The sequence below is a fragment of the Passer domesticus genome, chromosome 8, assembly GCF_036417665.1.
Source record: "Passer domesticus isolate bPasDom1 chromosome 8, bPasDom1.hap1, whole genome shotgun sequence".
Lineage (NCBI taxonomy): Eukaryota > Metazoa > Chordata > Aves > Passeriformes > Passeridae > Passer > Passer domesticus.
In genome coordinates, this window is record NC_087481.1 from 32,600,020 (window position 1) to 32,621,918 (window position 21,899).

The window sequence follows — 21,899 nt, forward strand, 5'->3', positions numbered from 1 at the left end:
GCAGGAAAACAACTGCAACTCCAGAGGAGCTGCACACATCCTGCATTTTTAACAGGATTCAGTACAGGTTTGCTTTAGGCCATGGGCCATGGAGTTATTTCTGATGCCAGCCCTTGAGGTTTGGTCTGCAAATGGGAGCACAAGTGCCTGGCAGGAAACTGCATCTCAGAATCCTTTTAGGGATGAGAATTGGCTTTAAAAGGAACAACCATCACAAGTGCTTGATTTCACAAGATACAACTAATCCTGCAGGCAGATTTTCTTTTCACAAGCTGCGCTTACTGGGCTGACTCTCCTGAGCGAGGAGGAACCAGCTCAGTTTGTTAGCAAGGTGCAGCTGCAGGGAAGCACCAGGGCTTGGCCTCTCCTGGCACACCATGGCCTGGCACTGGCCAAAAGCACCCCTGGAGAAGCTGTCCCATGGAATCTGCCTGCAGTTATTGCTCAGGGCCTCTCTGTTGGGCCATGCAACAACTCCTGCCGTGAAATTTCCTGCAACTCCAACATATTGCAGGGCAGCGGAGGGACAGGGAGGAGCTCTGTGCCTCGCTGAGCAGCTCGGAGGAACGGGAGCCAAAACCAGAGCCGAGCCAAATGGCTCCTTTCTCTGCAACTCATGACGAGCAAATACTTTGAGGTAAGGAAAAACCAAGCTTTTGCTGTCTAGAGGCAACCAGTTGCCTTCTATAAACGTGTCATTTTGTATTGAGTCCTGTGTGAGTTGGAAGGGGACAGTTCTAGACATCTTAAAAGGAAAAATGGAAGCATAAAAAAAATTATATACCCCTACTAGCTATGTGCTGATCCAAATTAAACCATATTTATGTCTTTGAGAGTGAAAAAATGTATTATTTGTATAAGTTATCACATAAAAATACTGTGGGGTATATTTATGGCACAAATCCTTTAATTTTGAATAAATGAAAAATATTCATAGTATTAGAGTTGGAGCTAAGCAGTATAATAAAGCATTAAAGTACACTTTTCACCTGTTGACACCTCTTTTCAAAGCTAGAAATTAAAATGTTGAAAATAGAAAGCATCGATATTCTTGAAGGTTATATCCAAGAGGCTCAGTAACAGTATGTAAGTGGAGAATTAATGTCATAATGAACATAAAAGTCTCACATTTTTAGATGAAAACGCTTGGAAAGCAAATGATGCACATTTGTTCATTACAACTTAATTAGCACAGCCTGATATTAAGGACCAGCAGTAATACTGAATGCAAATTGAAGACTGCTTGTGGGTATATCTACACTTACATATATATATCTGTGTATATATATATATATAGAGAGTAATTGCCAATATGGTAAGTGCTGAAATAAAGACTGTTGAAATACTTCTGGGATTTGAGTGAAGGAGTAGTATCTCCTTTTTAAATCTTGCTTCAAAATAACTTTTGCTATTTATTTCTGATTAAAAAATATCTAAACATAAGTTTGATTTAAATCTTTCCTTAAATTTCCATTTTTTTTTTACTGAGCTAGGGAAGAGAAAGGAGGAGGACATTTTCTGGCAGTTTCTGCTTTTCTCACTTGTATTTATTAAGAAGTAAAAGGCACCTAAGTGTTCATATGTACCATGTGCAATGAAAAGTTGTTGAACACAGGGGATAAATTAATTATAGATTATTTGAAGTAGGTGACACCCCACAGATGTAAAGGCAGGTAATGATCCACACTGACAAACCTGCAATAAAGCTCTTCTAACCACTGCAGAGGGCAGCAGCACAAGCCTTGTCACCACAAGCCTGATGCCCAGGAGAGCTGCAGCTCAGCTCTGCAGACCAAGACCTGTCCCTCAGCAGCTGGATCCCAGGGCTCCTGAAACTCCCAGTGCACACAGCCACCTTCATTCTGACTTTGTTTTTCACTTGTAAGCAAGAAACTGTTCTGTACTGTTCACCACCATGTGCTAAGGATTATTTAACCCTTATTCAGTAAACACACTGCACAGTATTTTTCTGATAAACATCAAATAGAAATGACAGGAAAGTAAATGAGAGAACAATCCCCCTCTGTTGTTTTGCATTAATATTCTCAGTGCAAATCAGACATCAGACAGTGCAGAAATAACCACAAAGTGTTAAACAAAGCTCATGCCTATCAAAATCTGAACACACACTCTTTTTGCAGACCTTACATGCAGCCAGTTCCCTGATTTCCCTTGCTGGTCTGCTCTGGTTGTTCTGATGCCATTTTAATGTTTTACTGGAGCTGGCAGTAACCTACTTCAAATGCAAGTGACCCCAGAGAGAGCTATGGTCAGAACATGGAGAAGTAAAGAGTATCTTTGGCTCTTATGAGTTAAGTGGCATAGTCTGGCAGAGGATGGTGGTAGAACTTCAACAAGAAAGATCAGAACACAATTATGCACGGCCAGAAATGTATTCAGTAATAATCCATCATGCTGTCTCTGGCTGCTTTGCATGCAGAAAGATCATCTGCTTTAATCTTCCCAGTTTCCAGACCCACACAGAGCATCATATATTATGCAAAAAGGTACTCTGGGTGGCACCATCGAGCTCACCACTGCAGTAGCTCTATTATTGAAAGGGTTTTTTTGTTTCCCACACCCTCCCTCACCAAGTCTATACAAGGCATCCCCTTTCAGAAAAACGTTTTAAAGTATTTCTGCCTCAAAGGAGAGGTTCTTGCTACTCACTGTTTCTCCTCATATCCTGCAGCCACACAGAGATCCTTGTTCCCTCCTGCTCACACACATGCCTGTGTCCATCACTGCCTTTCTCCTGTGCTGCAGAAAAGTAACCAGCAGGATGCAGACCTTTCTGTTCCCTCCCACATGAACATTGAGTAAATTCACCCTGGATGGCTCTTGGGATAGGTTTCTTCTGTTTGTTTGTTTTTAAATCAATTTCTACTGGACACAGTGCATGTGTGGTAGAGAAAAACAGTGTCCTTCAGCAGCATTCAGGGAGTTTTCACCACTAAACAAAAAGCATTTTCTGTGTCCTGGATAACAGTCTGTGCCAAAAGGAGGGGCCAGAGAAGTCTGGGCTCATGACAGGCTCCTCTCTCATCCAAACTCCTGAAGAGGTCAGGGACAGGTGCCTGTCTGCTCACAGCAGGCTTGGGGACAGATCCTCACATGGACTAAATGGTCACAGTTCCCTGAGAGCGCAAGGCATTGCACCACGCTCACCACCTGGTGAGAGGCTGCCCTTAATTCTTGCTTCTTTTTGTTCGGAGCCACATACATTTATCTGACATTTTCCTAAAACTGCTTGTGAAAGCATAGTGCAGCTTCATTTACTTCCAGGGTGTTGCCTCAGACTTTCAAGGGGAGAAGAGGAATCTGTGCCTGGCTGCTCACGGGCTGGAATGATTCCTGTGTGTGCAGAAGGGCTGGGAACAGCCCCGTGAGTGCCAATGAACCCACGTGCCTCGGTGCCCACCTGGGCTAAGTGGCAGCGCCTTGCCAGGGGCTCAGGCTCCCCCCACCTCCTCTGACAAGGGCAGCCTGACTCAGGAGCTGACTTTTCTTCTTGTTGTTGTGTTAGCAGGGAGCTAAAGGCTCCTGAGGGACTGCTTAGAGAAAGTGCTTTTGAATCTCTGCTTCAGCATAGACAGTTCCCATTTAAAACTGAGGATGGACCTTTTATCAAAAGATGTGACAGGCTTTCTTAAGGGTAACTGTCACAGGTGGAGGTATAAAAAGAAGAAAAAACCCCTTTTCTCTATTGTTTCAGTTTTTCTGTAATTTTGCCAAGCACTTAGAGGGTGAGATAATGCCTGATACATCTGTCTTTGGCGTTTTTAGGTATGTATCATCTTGGAATCTAAGTGCTCAGGCAATATGTGATAACATCCTGAAATACTTCCACCTCCTCAAGCTTCTCTCTCATTTTTTTTATTTAATCTCAAATGAGTTCAAGTAACTTCTGATTTTGCATTTATCTAGATCAGAGGTACAGAAGAAAAATAGACTTCTATAATTTAACAACTGGTAATAACATTACAAGTAAAATTAAAATCTCTAAATCAGGATGATGAGTACTGAATTAGAAACAGGGAATAAATGATCATAATTTTCTGAGTATAAGAAGGTATTTCAAATGATTGCTTTGAAATATTACCATTACTTTTCGTGTGTATCCTCTGGTCACGGAGGGGAGTATTTCAAAGCCTAGTTGTCCTTAAAATTACACCCAACAATAAATCTACCTGCACATAATGATCAAATGTCAGTGTAAAATCCCTACAAAAAGGGCTATTGTGCCCTCACATGACGAACCACTTGACTCCTAAGCAAAAAGAAAAACTAACAAGCCTCCTGAACAAATTCACCCCCACCAAAGCCCCAACACATCAAAATCCCAGCAAATGCTGCTGAGATAAGAATATCCAGTAGAGGTTTAAGTTCCATAGACCCCAAACTGCTGTTTCCAGAATGCAGAACAGACAGTAGCTTGTGCTTTAACAGAGATAGAGCTTTCTCTGATACTGCAAAGACGCCTGTTATTCAAAAGGAGATCAGTCCTCCTCAAAACTTCAACTGCTTCTCTCCAGGGAGACAATCAGACATAAAAACCTCAGTGGCAGTGCAATGAACACCCCTCACAACGAGCAGAAAGCCATGCTATTACCACGAAAGTGACATAACACATACATATTTAAAAATTATAAGGCCAATGCATGAGCCTTTCCCTTTTAGAATGGATCTTCCCATTTTTGTTCCCTCAAACACAGGGAAGAACAATGATTTCCCAAAAACATTTCCCTGTGGTACACTCTGTGTCTGGCTGGCCGGAGAGCTCATGTGGAAAAACCCCTAAGGCAGACAAAGGGTTACTTCAGTAAACATGTTTGTGTTATACTTGGCTTAATATGGGCTGTTTTCTTAATTTTAAGGAAAGAGCCATGGATTAAAACAGGTGGGAGTAGTGAGGAAGCCCTTCATTTATGCTGCACCTCACTGTATTCACTCAAGGCCACGTTGGCACCTTTCAGTCAGCTCTCATCACACAGTGCACACTCTGCCTTTGGTGTTCCACCTCTGCTTGACTGGGAAAAAATTTCCATCATGATATGGAGGAACACAAGGCGAGTGTTACTAAAAAACCTGGTCAGTGTGGAGCATGTGATGTTATGTCCTGTATCACAGAAAGTGAAAAATACGTGTTACAGCCTCAAGGCTGTTATTTGCCTTCTTTTTTGCTTTTCCATATATTAATGATTTAACTAAGGTATTTCTCCTTTAGAGGGTACAGCAAGTGACATCAAAAGAAACCTAAACAATACCTGGAAATTAGCAACCTTTGCATCTTTCCAGACAGCAGTACAGGTCACATATATAGTGAAAAACCAAGCTGCCTTGGAACTGTTACGTGTAACCAAGCGAAGGACTGCATCCATTTTTCTTCTAGCTAGGTCATAAGTATGTGATATTTTGCACCCTATCTGGTACACAGCTGGAGTTTGCTCTCCTCTAGGAAAAGGAGTCAAGTATCTTCTGTGTCTTGCACTGTTTATACTGAAGGGGTCAGATGTTAAAGCACTCATGCTGGAGCACTGGCTGCTTGGAGTACATTCATTATGGATATCATCTTGCCAGTGGCCAGGGCTTGATAAAGGTCAGTTGACCTTCCTGAGACTACTTCAAGCAGCAGAGGCAGCAAAGAAAAAACAAACCCACACAAATTCACAATTCTTTTAGTAGAGCCATTTGTCAGGAGATACAAAAGAGTTTGTTGGGAGGAAATGCTTCCCCTGCAGAAATTCCCAGGCTCAAAGATCTGGGAAAGCACTTCCCTGGCAAAGGATGGTTGTTTACAAAGCATTACCTACCAGACAAGGATTGCATAGGGATGCAAGGATGTACATGTGAAATCGAATTACTACCTGGAACGGAACAAGAACCTGAGGAGAATGCCTGCGTGAGTTGAGCTCTCACAAACAGAAGAGGGGGTGCAGCCTGCTCATCATTCTGGTGACAAAATCAGTCTTCTCTGCCTACACTTGTCCAGAGCCTGCCAAGATCAATGCAGAGACTCCCACTGACTGAGAGGCTGGAACCCATGGATTTAAATGAGCATTGCACTTCAGGAGGTGCATACTTTCATCTTTGAATGCAATATAAACAGTGAAATAAAAATCACTAACAGAGATTGGAAACAATTGCTGGTTTTTATGCAGCAGCACTTGCCCATACCTGAAAGCTTCAAGCACTGCTTAGATGCATTCCTGGTGTCTTTACAGTAAGACGAGTTTAATTCTGTCACTGTGGCATTTGGCTCTCACTGAAGAGTCAAGGCTTAAAGAGATCTCACTATCTGCTGAGAACAATGTGCTTCTTATGAAAGCAGAGATTTTTATACAAGAAGCCATGCTTTCTTTTCTACAAACAGATATTCACACGCCCATCTGCACAAAAATCCAACCACATTATGGATGGGGAAGGCAAAGGCATGTACAGCTGTGGTACAACATCTGCATACACATGCTGCAACAGACATATAAGAGGAGGGAGAAAACCCACAAAGTTTCTGGAAATCCTTCCTGAACTAGTAGGATATTCTCTCCAGCACTGGAGACTAAACATACAAACCTAGGTAGGCAATAACAAAAATAAGTGTCTAGGAAAAGATCAGGGGCATCCAGGAAGACAAGACACCCAGGAAGCATGAGAGTCTTTCCTATTTGAGATGTGTCTTGATCATCTCCACCATCTTTCTAGCTCTTTGTTATGGAAAAGCTAAACTACAATTTGGTTACTGAAGAGTGACAGAGACCCAAACTGTCTTAATAGGAAAACATGCATTGCAACAGAAGCAGCAGTAGCAGCAGAAGACTGGTTATTGCTATCGTCACACGAGGTTGAGCACTCTTCCAGCATTGTGACAAAATTCTTTGGCAGGAAGTCTGCATGAAATCCTCACTGTCTTTTCCTTTTTCCATGTATGCTGGTAAAAATTCAAAGGTTTCAATTAAAAATCACTTCATTTGGGAGGGCAAAGACTTAAAAACCCTATTCCATTTTACCTTATCCATTGGGACCAGGTTTCACTCTTCCAAATAACAGAGCACAATGGAGCATTTGTGAGTGTACTCTATCTTTTATAAATAAATCTGACAGCATTAAAGATAAATCCACAGTCCCTTGAGGGTGAGATCAGTGCACAGTTGCATGTTTGTATGAGTGTACACCTACCATTAGTCTGAAAAAATCAGAACTTACTGACATAATGGGTAGTTGTGATCAAGGCAGAATAAAGCTCTCCACCCAGTTCCTAAATTTTTCTGTCGCCATTAATCATCTCTGTTTGGAACAGTGTTTCTTGTTTACTACCAAACAAGTGCCTGTAGACAGGCTAGGTATTTCTCTCTCAGTGCTACAGCACACTCATAGAAGGATTCAGACCTGAGCTGCCAGTGAGAGAGATGCTCTTCTCCCTCTCTCTCGCACAAAGTCAATGTGCCTTTTGTACAGCTGTCTTTCCCTGACACAGACCAGCAGGGCTCACCTAAGGGCCCTGTCCTAAGGGTCTCCTCTTTCCTTGACACAGGCTTGGATTAACGAGCAGCCCTCCCTGCACTGAGCCAGCACAATTAATCAGCATCCCTGGATGCTGCCAACACCTGCTCAGGTGCACTGCCAAGGTCACAGCTCTGCTCTGCATCCTGATGGCGAGAGAGCAAAGCACAGGGTGTTAGTCTGCTGAAAGCCCCGCATTTGTCACCCTGCTCCTCGCAGGTGCTGTGCTGAAGGTATCCATCTTCCTGCTTGCACTGAGCTGAGCTGATAAACAACACACCTCTGAGAGCTGGAGGAGGACAGGGAAAGGCTAAAACTGAAACAGAGTGCAGCTGATGGGATAATGGCAGCTCTCTGGCAGATGCCTTTGGAGGTTAATTACCTTTCCAAAGAGTAACGATTCATCTTTTCACCCATACCATAATATCCTGCAATGCTAATTCTCATTTTGGAGACAGGAAAACTAATGACAGAGAAAAGGTTTTATATATATAACTCCGAGGAAAGGATAAATTCGCCATAATGGGGTACTAGACTCCATCAATAAAAACTCCTACCAAAAGATCACAACTCAGAGTATTCCCAGAACATAAATATTTTGTAGGATACACCATCATTAGCAAAAGCCATCAAGCTTTTGTTTCAATAAACAGCATCTGCCAGGAGCACCTTCTCTGAAACAGACAATATTAAACAAAATTTGGTCTCTCATTTATTAAATGGGCAGCCTTCTGGGCTCATGTCTCAGGAGGCTTCCAAAAGCTTTAAAAAACAAAGAGACCTTTTGAAAGAGGCTCATCTCATTTGCTGCAAGATTTTCCATTTTAAATATTCCAACAGGTGTTATGAAAGTACCAATGTTTTGGACCTGCTCAATGATGCTCCTGAATCCCTCAGCTATACTAAGCAACTGCATGCCCACCTTACTGTCTTAGCAATAGAAAGTAACTCTTTTTTTCCTTGATCTTAAAGAAAGTAAGTAAATGAAGGGAGGAACACCAGCTGTGAAGGGAGTCAGGTACAAAGGCTTCAGTGTAGGAGCAACTTATCCTATCCATATCCTAGCTTAGCAGTGGGAATAATGGCCAGCCCCAGCCAGGTCCCTGGGCTCTCAACAGAGTCTGCTAGCAGACAAGAGGGAAAAAGCACCTGGAAAAAAAAAAAAATCTCTTCCACCTTCTCAGTGAGATGCAGAGAAATAAACAAAGAGCAAGTAGAAACCCCACGGTATTGCTGGTCTTGGTAGGGACTGAACCAGTGATTGCAAAATGCAAGGTTCCTTCTTGATTCTGTAATTACTTAATTTACTACTCATTAAAACACCTGGTTAAGATGCCTATTAGCTTCTCTTCTGCTCATCTCAAATATTTTGTGATGTTAAAAAAAAAAAAGATAAAAATCTTAGCCAAAATATGATGCATCTCATGACAAAATTTCCTCAAGTCAAAAATCCATAGGCTGAACACCATTAAGTCTTCCCTGACCTTGTGTTTTTTTGGCTGGGTTTGTTCTGTCCTCACTGTGCTGCTGCTGTGCAGCTTCATGGCTGAAGGGCACTGGTGTGTCTATCACAGCATGGTAGCTTTGGAAGGGACCAACCTAGTTCCAGCCCCTCTGCCAAAGGCAGGGACACCTCCCACTAGACCAGGCTGCTCAAAGCTCCATCCAGCCTGGACTTGAACACTCCCAGGGATGGAGCACCACAGCTTCCCTGGGCAACCTGCTCCAGTGCCTCACCACCCTCACAGTGAAGAATTTCTGCCACATATCTGACCTAAAACTGCCCTCCTTCGGTTTAAAGCTGTTACCTCTTGTCCTATCACTACATGTCCTTGTAAAAAGTCTCTCCCATCTTTCTTGTGGGTTACCTTTAGGTGCCGTAAGACTTCTCCACAGTCTCCCTAGAGCCTTCTTTTCTCCAGGGTAACACCTACTTTTTTTCAGCTCATTTCCATGGGAGAGGTGCCCCCTCCCTCTGGTCTCCTCTGGACTCTTTCCAATAGGTTCACATCTTCTCATGCTGGGGACCCCAGATCTCAGTGAAGAGATCCCCACTCGAGGTGGGGGCTCAGCAGAGCAGAGTGGGGTGAAGAATGACCTCCTCCAAGCTGCTGCCTCGGTGCTTTGGATGCAGCCCCAGACACAGCTGGCTTTATGGACTGCAAACACTGCCAGGTGCTTCTCCTCAACCAACACTCCCAAGACCTTCTCCTCAGGGCTGCTCTCAATCCCTTCTCCCCCCAGCCTGTATTTATGCTTGGGATTGCCCTAACCAAGGTGTAGGACCTTGTCCTGGCTTTGTTGAACTTCATGACCAGTGAAGACTGAGGGGGAAAAAAAGTCCTTGTGGACCTCAGACTTCTTCGTGTCCTGGGTAACCACACCTCCCATTTCCTTCCAGAGTGTCCACATTTTCCCTAGTCATCCTTTTATATTACTTTTTAATATTTTTTTAATATTTCGTTTGTTTTTAAAGAGGCAGCTAAAAATCAAAGTCATCCTAAAACACCTTTGTAATAATTTTTGTCAACTAACTCTAGCCACACTGAAATAGTCACTGCAATACCACAGGCAGAGTGCTTTACCTTTTCAGATGCTGGAGTGGCAGGATTGCAATGTCCTCTAACTCATGGCTGAAAATTATAGAAAAATCAATGCAAACCTAGTGAAAAGAAGGCAGTCCCATTACAAGAAAGTAATTTTCAGGCTCTCCTGTGGTACTAGCTTCCAGAAGAAAGACACAGCATGTGGTGGGCAATGCTCTGCCAGCTGAAAAATTTTATGTCAAATATTCCCAATAGAAGTCTATTTTAAATTAGGGTGATTTACGTAGAGAAGCTGGAAAGACCTGGTGTCATGTCCAAGCACTTTCCTGGACTTTATCTCTCTTAATAGAGAGACTTAATCTCTCTCCCAGAGAGCAAATTAAGGCTGGACCTGCACCCTGAAGAAAACTGTGAGGAACAAGAGGCAAAAAGGCAAAAGCCAAACATTTCAGCAGCACCTGTTGATTTTCTGGTCCCTGCTGGAGCACATCAGCAGTGCCAGCTGATGGCAGTGCCACCCCTCCAGCCTTTACCCCACGGCCTCTCTGAGCTGCTGCTTCTACACCTCTGGCCCTGGGTGGCCAGACTGGGACAGACAGGGCCACCAGCACTGTGAAGAGCAAACCCCAGGCTCCAGGTTTTGTACTGGGAAAGCTGATCCACAGCTCAGGAGTCTTTGCAGGGTGTTATACTCCACAGTGCTCTTCCTTGTGCTTCAGGCACCTGTGCTGCTCTGAAGGACATTTCTCTCAGCAGTGAAGCTCGCCTTGGATGCTGCTTTCATAACATTTCAAAATGCTCTGATTTCACTCGTGGACATGTGAATCAATGGGTCTCCTTTCTGAGGCACTGGGAACATAAGGAGAGCCTTCTCCAGCATTAGCTCTTTTGATTTTGCAAATTCTCCAGAGATAACGAATTGGAGCTTTCATCTGACTCTGCAGATGGATTAGCAAGCAGCAGCTCCCAAATATTTTAAATTCAAGTAATATTAAACTCAGGTTAAACTCAGTGCTGCAGAAAAGAAATCAATAGTGCTTTTCCATGTTGATTTTTCTTCCCTCTCATTTCATTCCTCTCCTACAGCTGCTGCAGGGATACTGACTGCAGTATCTCAGCTACCATACTGCAGTTGGCAGCATAACCTTACTTATGACATGCTCAGAAACCGATGTTTTTCTTCACATCTACCCTTCCTCTCCTACCTTTGGAGCAGAATAATGAGATACTCTGCAGCTCTGGTTCAGAGCATGGTTATTAAACAGCCAGGGAAAATGATGCTGGCACAGCAAACAGTATCACTGAATTACTATGAAAGGTGGTGATGAGAAAATACATCTGCTTTGAAGGAGAAAAATGGCCTGTTTTCAGTCAAGAGCTCTTCCTGTTTAACAGCCCAGCCCATCAGCAAAGTGTTAGCTAGTGTACACAGCAATTTGTAGGCCACACAGAGGGCAGCAGCTTGTGCCTAGAAGCTGTCACACACCTCCCATGGTGGATGTATCTACCTAAGGACTGTTCACACGATGAAGAATTTATGAGCTGTGATTATTGGGGATTTGTTGTTTGTTCTTTTTTCTATTTCCCCCCCCCCCCCCGCTTATCTTTAGAGAAATGGAGCAAAATAATATACTTTTCCCTGCAGTTTCCTCTGTGCAGGATGTTGATTAAAGCCCTGCCACTCAGAAAGTCTTACCAGACTCTTCCTGTGTGCTCATTCTTGAGAGGCAGAGCACTGCTTTCCAGAGACACTGGCTAATTGCTTTGTTTGGAAGTTTGTTTAGCATGCCATAGAAAACTCCTGCATTGGAGCAAGGGAAAGGCTGACTTGCCCTACATATTAGCCTGAACCCACCACCAACTTTTTGGAAAATCCCATGTCTCCAAATCAACCACCTGCAGTAGCACCTTTTATTAATTTTATGATGTTTTGTGACACAGGGGATTTAATTTCCTTAAATGAAGGCTCTCCCTAATGGAAGTGGTCATAGCAGAAGCTCCATGATTCTCTGTGACAGAAGCAAGCAGAAAATGGTGGGCTCCTGCTTCCTCACCATAATTATCTAGCAAGGAAAGCCCATGAGCAGAACATTACCCTTCCTCTTCCTCACATGCTGGCTGTGCCACTACAGCCAAGGAAAGCTGCTCAGTGGTGACACAGCATACAGAATGTGGCTTTGAAATTGTCACCCAGTCATGATGGATGGCCACAGGCATAGATGTTTGTGTCCTGCAGCTTGGGATGGTCCCTGGAGGCTGTCTGTAGCTTCTCAGGTCCTTAGGACTATCCAGGATGGTGGGAAGTGTTAAACTTGAGTGAAATAAGTGAATAAAGTGGAAGATTTCATCCCCACTGCCAGCTGTGCAGCACCAATACAAAACCCAGAAGGATGCAGTTGTAGGATGCAGACTTCAGGATGTTGTTTGTTTCTCTCTTTTACCTGTTGTGGTCTCTATCACCGTAATTCCAAGGTCCCCCCCTAAGAACACGCACCTTCCCACATGAAAGATGAAACCAGCTCTGGTAAGTGACTTTTCAAATGCCACATGGATGTTTGCATCAGCCCCCAAACTATCCTTCTTTCTGCATTTGAACCATGGGCTGAATAAGCTAAGCCTGCCTGTATCCTAGACAACAGCTCCAATGAACTGCAGCTGAAGGCAGGGAAAGGCAGGCAGGGATGAAGCATAACTCAGACCTGTACCTGACTTAAAATGGATTTGGGCCAGCTCTCCTCAGCCTAAACCTTATCCAGTGCCCAATCAATCTGGAGCATTTCTTTATTGGTTCATAGATGGGTCTTTTATGCAATCTGCCAAGAACACCAGGCTATGTATCTCAGTTTAAGAGATTATAAATAAATAGAAGTGCCTCTTTCTGCTCTTTCAGACAGGAAAAAAAAATACAGAAGGAAGAATTAGTACTGCTCTGTGGCAAGCTAGAAGCAAAAAGGAGTGCCTCCAAAACTAATTCCAAACAAAACCCTGAAACTCATTCTTAACACAATCATTCAAAAGACATTATCCTTTTTTTCTTATCCTCACACCAACCACCAGATCACATGGTTTATTTTGCAAGTTTTTGTTTTCCTAGCATACATATACACTGCTGCTGTTTTTCAGATATTCTGATGTTTCTGTATGCAAATAAAAATGTGTGTTTCTATAAGAAGAGATTCTTACATCCAGAGACTTCTTGATTCCAAAATTAAAGATAAATTCTAAGGCACAGAATAGATTTAAATTAACAGGAATTGCTTTCCTAAAATGGTCATTCTTATAAATGAACTTGTAGAGATGAAAACAGAATCCTTTCTTAAATATAAACTTCAATTTAAGATGTCCTCAAGGTGAAAAACACCCAGGGAAAAAGATCAGATTATTATTCATTTGGAAGGAAAAACGGAGAGAAAAAATCCCAGGGACTCCACAGACTGGGTGGCTTGAGCTGGTGCAGCAAAGGAGCCAGCTAGGAGCCAAGTGTCACTACAGCCACTTTGCAGAGGGACAGTGGAACAATAGACAGAACTCTCCATAAAGGCAAACAGTCAGAAACTAAAGGCAGGTTTTCATCTCTTCCTATAACCATTAGGAGAAACACACTCTTCACTTGTCCTCTTCTTTGATTATTTTAGAACATGATAGCTATAACATCAGCTTTTTTTTCCAGATGTCCATTTCATCATATTCGTCATATTAAATATTCAATTACATCTCTTTTTAATTTTCTTTTTCACTAATGGGCTGTGTTCTGCTGTTTAATAGCATTCTGATTAAGGAACCAACCATTCTCTTGCCTACATTTCATTTCTCACATTCCTTAATCTAGATTTAGTGTGTGGAGGAGTCTAAGTAAGTGCTACCACTCCTTTGATAATCAGCAATTTGTTATCACATTAGGGATGGCCAAAGTATTCAAGCTAAGAGCTGCTACTAACCTAAATGTAAGCAGAAGGCATATTATTGAATTACAAGGAAGAGGCAATGAATAGCTATAAAGGAAAGTAAACAATATGATCTCTTCAAAATCAATTATTAATATTTTGAGGAGTGAGGAAGACAAACCACTTGCAGCTGCCAAAATAGAGGGGGGAGGAACAGATTTACTAAAACACATTTAGACATGAGGAAGAGCTACACAGAAAAATGAAGGATGTCAGATGACCTAAGGGGGGGAAAGAAAAATATCTAACCCCTCATCCTCCCCCACTAAATCCCACAAACTCCAGCAACAATAAAATCCAACGAAAAAAACCTCCCAAACACAAACAATCCTCCACCAACTAGCGGAACAATAATCTGGACCCATGGATTTTCTGTAGAGAAGGTGCAGAGGCAGGACTGGGTCTGATCTAACATGCTGCTATGCTGAAGCCACCTGGGGACCTGAGCCAGCACCCAGTTAGGAAAGGGAATTTCTGTGGTTCTGGCTTAGAGGCTTTAAATTGCACCAGACTCTGTGTTGTGCTAAACAGCCATTCCAGCTCAGGTGACAGCAAATGCACATCATGTCTGAAATGCTTTCAGTATGGCAGTGCCAGAGTGAAGATCAGAGCTGCTCTGCTTAGTCCATGAAGTCTTTCCTATGGGAAGGAAGGATTCATGGTGATCCACTACGAGTGTTATTTGCTCATTTTTTTGTATGCAGGGTAACACAAAAGGGCACTAAATTTACAAACACAACTGTTACCAGCTCAAATCTCTGCTGGGGATGCAATACAAAGTTGCATTTCTCTGGGTTCTGCCACACAACTCAGCCTGTGATCACAAAGGCAGCCCACAGAGAACCCTTCTGTGACAAGGCATTAAATGCTGCAATGAAGTGGGAGACAGGGAAATCCTTGACCCTAGTGCTCAGATGTAAACACTGCACTTTTTTCCTTAATTTCAGAATCAACATTTGCATTTGCCCATCCCACATTTGTCTATCTGCAACTGCAAAATCATATTACTCTTTGCTCAAATTCTCATGACATTTTAAATTGAACAATGATCTTAAATAATCAGCTGCCTGGATGAGCTGTGCACGACACAGAGATCCTTTGTAAATGGTGGTTTTGTGACAACAGTTCCTCTCCTGCCTTTCTTTTTGACTGTTCACCTGACAAGATCACTTAGCTAAGGGTTTAGGGAAATAGGGCAATGTTTTCATAGAAGCACACACACCTGTCATTTAAAAATCCTGCCATGTGGAGAGAGTTGGACTTTAAAACAAGCACTAAAAGTCAAGTTACACCACATGCTGCTCCAGGCAAACTTGAATCAGCAGCCTGGCAGAGAGATGGGAAGGTGAAGCCCTTGCAGTGCTGGCCCAGATCCAGGTGCCTTGGTTGTCCTCACCATGGGTCACTAGCCCAGGTCACTGCTGATCCTGCTGGCCTGTGCACCTCACAGCCTTGCTTGTCCCCTAAGGTAAAAGGTTCCACCTATTCAGAGCAAGTGGCAGCTGCTGCAGCCATGCCAACGTCCTTCCCTGCTGGGGAAGCTTTGTGGCAGCTCCTGTCAGCCTTTCCTGGGGCCAAGCTGGCAACCTCCCAGTGCCACTGGCTTGTTGGTGTCCCCTGGATGGCGGGGGTGCCATGTGTGCCCTGGAACAGGGCGCTGAGCAGCAAACTGCACAGCTCACATGCCTGTGCCACACACACCCCTCCACTGCAATCAGCTGACCCTGTGCCAGGCAGCAGTGATTCCCTGAAGCTGTGGAGTTAAACCAATGCATTTAGGAGAAGTGTGCTCCAAAAGTCCACCTTCTCACTTCCCTGTTTGGGAATGTAAAGCACCGAGGTGTAATTGTTTGTGATGGCACTTCTAGATGATTCAACACTGGATGCAGTAAAGCATTTCTGTAGAGGACAAACTGGCTTTGTCTGAAACACACAGCATCACTTTCCTCTCCAATTTCTAGGAACACATGAGAAACAAAAGGAAAAAAGATTTAAAATCCATAGCCATTGTCAGCTTATTATGTGGAATAAAAAGCAAAACAAAGCACATGTTGTGCAGGAACGTGAAGGAAATGCTCCAGAGAAAGACAAAACCAACTGCCTGTTGTATCCTCCTTCCCTGCAGACTGACTCAGCGCCTGCTGTCCTCTGTGGACAATCAATCAGGCAGCCCCAGTCCCACCTCCACGAGGATCAGCTCTCTCAGTCTGTCATTTCCACAATGAATGAGTGACAGAGGCTGCAGCAGGAACCACTTGGGGCCATGGATGCTCAGGATGTAATGAACCTGACAGCAAGCAGCTGCACAGGCTGCAGCCATATATTTTGATAGCATGTAAAACACAGGGTGAATTGCCTGGGATGTCTCACGAGGCATTTTATCAGCCAAAATTTTATTAAACATCAGAAAAAAAAAAGAAAAAAATTTAAGAAAAGCAACCACAAACAACCCAAAGCAAATAAAAAAGACAAACTAAAACAAAAACACCACCCCAAAAAACTCCCAAATCCCTGCCACCCTGAAACATAGAATAAAATCCACTCTCCACAGATTATTTAAAAATATCTCCAAAATTTTGCCCAGTAACTTCATTTTTCCTCCTCCTTCCTCTAGAAAAATCAGCAAGAAAAACTCATTTATCATGAGATGAATTTTTTTACAAACAGGATTCACAGTAATTATGACATAGTTTTCCCAAGTGACTCAAATCTTCCAGGCTAAAACCTGAAGGAGGTGGACATTCACATCTTAAAACCTTCTAAGCCAGCCAGTTAGAAATCAATCTGGTACATGGTAGCTAAACAGCATAAATGAATTCAAAGCCACTGAATTTTTTTCATGGTTTTAGCAGATTTGGGAACAAACTTCTGATTAACATAAGTCTCCAATCCTGCAATTATACTTTGGCAGAGGTCTGTCTCCACAGCTCCAACATCAATCCTGCTGCTGGGCAGTATTTTAGAAGTCTGACTAGGAGTTTGTAACTGAGACAAATCTTTATTGTAACCAAGGGATTAGTAAAGGCTTGGTGTGGAAGTGAAAGGGATCTGTGCCCCAGTCCCTCTTTGCCTGGCTGTGGAAGAGCAGACTGCATTGCTCTGTTGGGTTGCTTGCAATGAGTTCAAAATGGAATTGCTTTCTTTAAGCATACGGTGCCCTTAAAATTGGCAGAAAATTGGAATTTTCCTTTAATTTATACCTGTTCTGTGATTAATGTCTCTGCACACAATCCATATAACTTTGATTGGCAACGAATGTGTGAGCATTCCAGAGCAGCAGAACCTTCAATACTTCCACTCTTTCATCTTCCTCACCCTCACTTCTACTGAACTGGATTAGATTTGAGAATGGTACATGTCCAGTTCAAAGCATCCTGTCTTGAGAGGTCTGTACACTTTTGCTATGGAATCCCTAAAAATGGAGCTATTCTTACAATTTTACTGTCTTTTTTTGGTATATGCATGTCTCTGTAAGAGGATGGAGTGGTACTTGTGGTATTAATCTCTTAATTTTCAAAAATGCAGTGCTGAGGATGGGAGAGCATTCCTCTTTGCTTCTTTGACTCCATAAGGAAGCTTCTCTAGAGGACTCAAATATGCCATGCCAGATGGATTTATTTCAGCAATGGACCCTTGCCATAAACTGACTGTCAGTGTAAGACCTGAGAAGCCCAGAACTGAGCTATTGTGAGTTAGGGGTCTTCACCTGTTATTTTTGTTGATCCATAGATAACTACTACCACAAATAGGCAACGCTGAATTGCCCAAAGGTTAATGTCCCTCATTATCTTTCAGGTATTTTACAGATAATTGATAAAAGGGATGAGATTATTACAAGTCTGCTTGAAACTCCCTTCCCTCAAAAAATTCTCCCTAAATTTTTCAGTCTTTGCTGTCCATGTTTGATCATACTTCTCTTTTCATCTAAAGTACTGGCACCTATTGTTAGAAGATAATTCTTTTTTGCAGCTTTTCTGTGAAAGAAGCAATTTTTGTATTTGTTAGCCAGGCTGACAGAAATGCCTCTAGACCGGTTTTAATTTGCTTAATTACATAACTTGTCTGGATTTTATAGCATGGCTTTAGGAGAACACAGAGCCTGGGGAAAAGCCCAGAGTGGACTGCAGCTGTGAAAACTCTCACTGACCACTGGTGTGTCTTATCCCTCCACTGTATGTCCCTGGCAGTCCCTCATTCTTCTGGCTCCTTTATCCCTTGTGCATGAGCTGGCAGCAGCACTGCCAATTAGTGGAGATTAGCAGACCTTCTAGCCCATAGGTTTCAGTGAAAGAAAAAAGAAAAAAGGATAAAAAAATACATAAATCAACCTAGGGTTAGTAGCCAGCCTGCACTTTCTTTTTCACATCTCATTGTGCACCATAAATAGCTACCTATACTTATATTCTGCTGCTCAGCAACAACTTGCAACTCATTGTGGTCTTGCAGCCAGCTGTGTCAATGCCTTTGTCCCATTCTCCAAGTGAGGTGTCCAAATACCCATTTTGAAAGGCTCCATCACCCTTCCCTCTCATCTTGACAGCCACCTCATTGCCCCCCACACCTCCTGGAGCATTGTGCATACACATATCTGCCTCCTTTCACAGATCTTCACGTCAGTCCTTGACAAATTAATCAGTGCCTTGTCCTCTCTGCACAAGTGGCTGTCAGCAAAGCAGATGGTGCTGTCCCTTACAACACCTTGTCTCTCACATCTCTCTCTCTGCCCATGTCCTGCAGTTTTCTGACAGGAACTGCTGCATGGCTTTATATATATATATATTTAATACTATTGAAGAGAACAGACAATGCCCAGGACATTGCTTATCTGGGCACAGAGATAGTTGCAAGAAGTAGATGAATGAACTGCATCAAAACTCAATCCTGAAAAACTCTGAGGATGATTAAACAGTGTGTTGGCACAGGAAAATGTCCCCTGGGAAACAAGATTTGTGAGGACTCGAGAGTACCCATGGTCCCTACTCAGGCAGGTTTGACTTGCACAAGAGGGAACTGTCAACCTTCCCTGAAATGGCTATTGTTTTCTAACTGAACCTTGAAAATCTGGAGATCACAAAACCATCTAAAGCATCTAAAATGCCTTATGGTTTCTATGAATTTCCATTGCTTTCTCCCCATATTCCCCAAAACAGAATGAGAACAGACAAGCGAGAACAAGACCATAAATTATTCCAACAGCTAAACTTTCCCTTCCCTGGTATTGCTTTTTCCAATACACCCCAAACTCCAGTTTCCAGGACTCTTTTTACAATGGAATTTTTTAATGAGAGATTTCATTTGGAAGATGCATTCCAATTAATACCAGCAAATATCAACAGTTCACCTCACCCTTCCTCCCCATTTTGATCTGCTGTTGTGTAAAAGACATTTGGAGTTCAGTGGAAACTGCTAGAAAAAGAAATTAAGAGTCCCTTTGATGCAGAATACTTAATCCAAACCCACACATCAAGTCCTCACAGACTCACAAAGAACTCTCAGTCAAAAAAAACCAAACCCTCCATTGAGACCACCCACTCTACATCAGCCAACACCAACTTGTTACACTGGTATCAGACATCAGAACCATCAAAGAACTGTGTAGGAAAAATTCATTGCTAATACTCAGCTTGGGCTGATGAATCAATATGTGTGATAAGATCAGTGTCATCCATGAATGAGATTTCTACTGTGGCAAGCATTAACAAGAAGCTGAGAAATGGTGCTGTGAGCTCAGTGTGTCACTGAAACACCCACAGCACATCACTGAGTGAGGGAGAACACACTTCACCATCTCTTTTATGTGAATTTGAATGCAAGAGGGGCTATGCCATGTATAAAGCAAGCAGCCATTTGCTATGCAGATTTTGCTACAGCCTCAATGCCTATGTAGAAAGGGCTCAGCCCTCTTTCCTTGCTCAGGACTTCTGGCTATGGCATTTCTGAGCTTCCTGATCCCAGAGGACACTGATATACCCAAACAGCGTGAACTGGGTCCCAGCCTGCTGATCTAATGACTGTGGTCCTCAGAATTAGTGCCAGACACAGACAAAGGCTTTTCTACAATGTAAGCAAAACTAAACTCTGGAGGGACAAAACTGGGATAGAGATCCAGAAACAACCCTGGGAAGTCTGGGAGGCTGCTCTTGTGACCAGAGAAAAATGAAGTGCAATGGCAAGCCCTGCCTGTGGAAAGACAGGGAGTGCTTCTCTGCTATTAATGTATATCAGTGGCTGCTGTCCCACATTTCCCTTAATAGCAGCAAAAACCTTATTTTACAGGGCTCTGGGTCACCTTTTTCTCCTTCTAGCTAACAAGGTGCTGCCTATATGGCAGTTGGTTTTGGCTATGCATAGGGCAAATCACTCTGGTGCTGCTTGTTCTGGAAGCAGCCTTCTGTTTGGAACTTTGAGTAGGGAGTAAAAAATGAAAGCTCAGGAGAGGCTGCAAAACTTTTCAGTCTTATTTGAAGTCTTAGCTCCTTTTCCTCTCCTACTCAGCTAAAGCTGTGGAGTGGATACAACACAAGACACCCAGGCCCTTGAGGAATGATCCCACTTGGCAAGAAGGAAACCCCAAGACTTCAGGCCTGTCAGTCTCATTTCAGTGCTTGGTAAAGTTAGGGAGAAGATGATTCTGGAAGGTATTGAAAAACACCTGAAAGATAATGCAGCTGTAGGTCACAGCCAGCATGGCTTCATGAGAGGAAGGTCCTGCTTATCAAACCTGATTTCCTTTTATGACAGGGTAACCCTCTTGTTAACCAAGGGAAACCAGCAGATGTCATCTTCTTGGATTTCAGTAAAGCTTTCAATATTGTCTCACAGGATCCTCCTGGACAAAATGTCCAGAGCTAGATAAATGTATTATGATTTGATAATGGGGTGACATCAAATTGGAGGCCTGTCACTAGTGGAGTTCCACAGGGCTCTATTTTAGGCCCTGTGCTCTTCAACATCTTCATAAATGACTTGGATGCAGGACTGGCAGGGATACTGAGCAAGTTTGCAAAGAACACAAAACTGGGAGGAGCCTTTGACTCCTCAAAGGCAGGGAGGCCCTGCAGAGAGACCTTGACAAGTTAGAGCACTGGGCAATCACCAGTCCTATGAATTCCAACAATGGATAGTGCTGGATTCTGCACCTGGGGTGGGATAACCCTGGATGCATGGACAGATTGGGGAATGAGATGCTGGAAAGCAGCACTGCAGAAAGGACCTGGCTGATGGAAAGTTGAACATGATTCAGCAGTGCCCTGGCAGCCAGGAAGGCCAACTGTGTCCCAGAGGGCATCAGGGTAGATATTAGAAAAATGATCTTCACCCAGAGGGTAGCTGGGCACCAGAAAAGGCTCCCTAGGGCAGTGGTCACAGGACAAGCCTGACACAGTTCAAGAAGTGTTTGGACAACACTTTCAGGGACATGGCGTGACTCTTGGGCATGGTGTTGTGCAGGGCCAGGAGTTGGACTTGATAATTCTTGTGGGTCCCTTCCAACTCAGCATATTTTGTGGTCCTGTAATAATTCTTGATCTCAATGAGACAGGTCTATCAGAGTAGCTATTGCTAATCAGGGAGGGGAGTGGAGGGTATTTCCCATGGATAGCAGCGCCTTCCCTACAAATATGATATTCCTCCTCTGCACCCCCTTTCTGCAGCCCAATTCTTCCCATACCTATACTCCCTCCTGCCCTTTATGTTGTCTCTGAGAGCCTTGACACTGACTTATACGAGCAGATTTCCCTTCACTCTTTCTGCAATTCTTGCAGTTCAAGAGGTTTGAAGTCAGCCACAGTGTTAGACAGGAACAAATGCAAATGCCTAGGGCCAGACCTGTTTAGATTTCAGCAAAAATATAAATCACCTCTGATTCTGTTTTTATTTGCTGCCTTAAGCTAGTCATTAAAACACTGAA

General features: G+C 43.2%; 1 long non-coding RNA gene across 1 annotated transcript in view; it reads left to right on the forward strand.

The window, feature by feature from the left end:
- The first annotated feature begins 320 nt into the window (after positions 1-320).
- The window catches only part of LOC135306395 (uncharacterized), an 82,378-nt gene continuing 60,799 nt past the window's right edge, over positions 321-21,899 (forward strand). The window contains exon 1 of the long non-coding RNA XR_010367211.1: positions 321-637. This is a non-coding gene — a long non-coding RNA (uncharacterized LOC135306395). The remainder of the gene's footprint in view (positions 638-21,899) is intronic.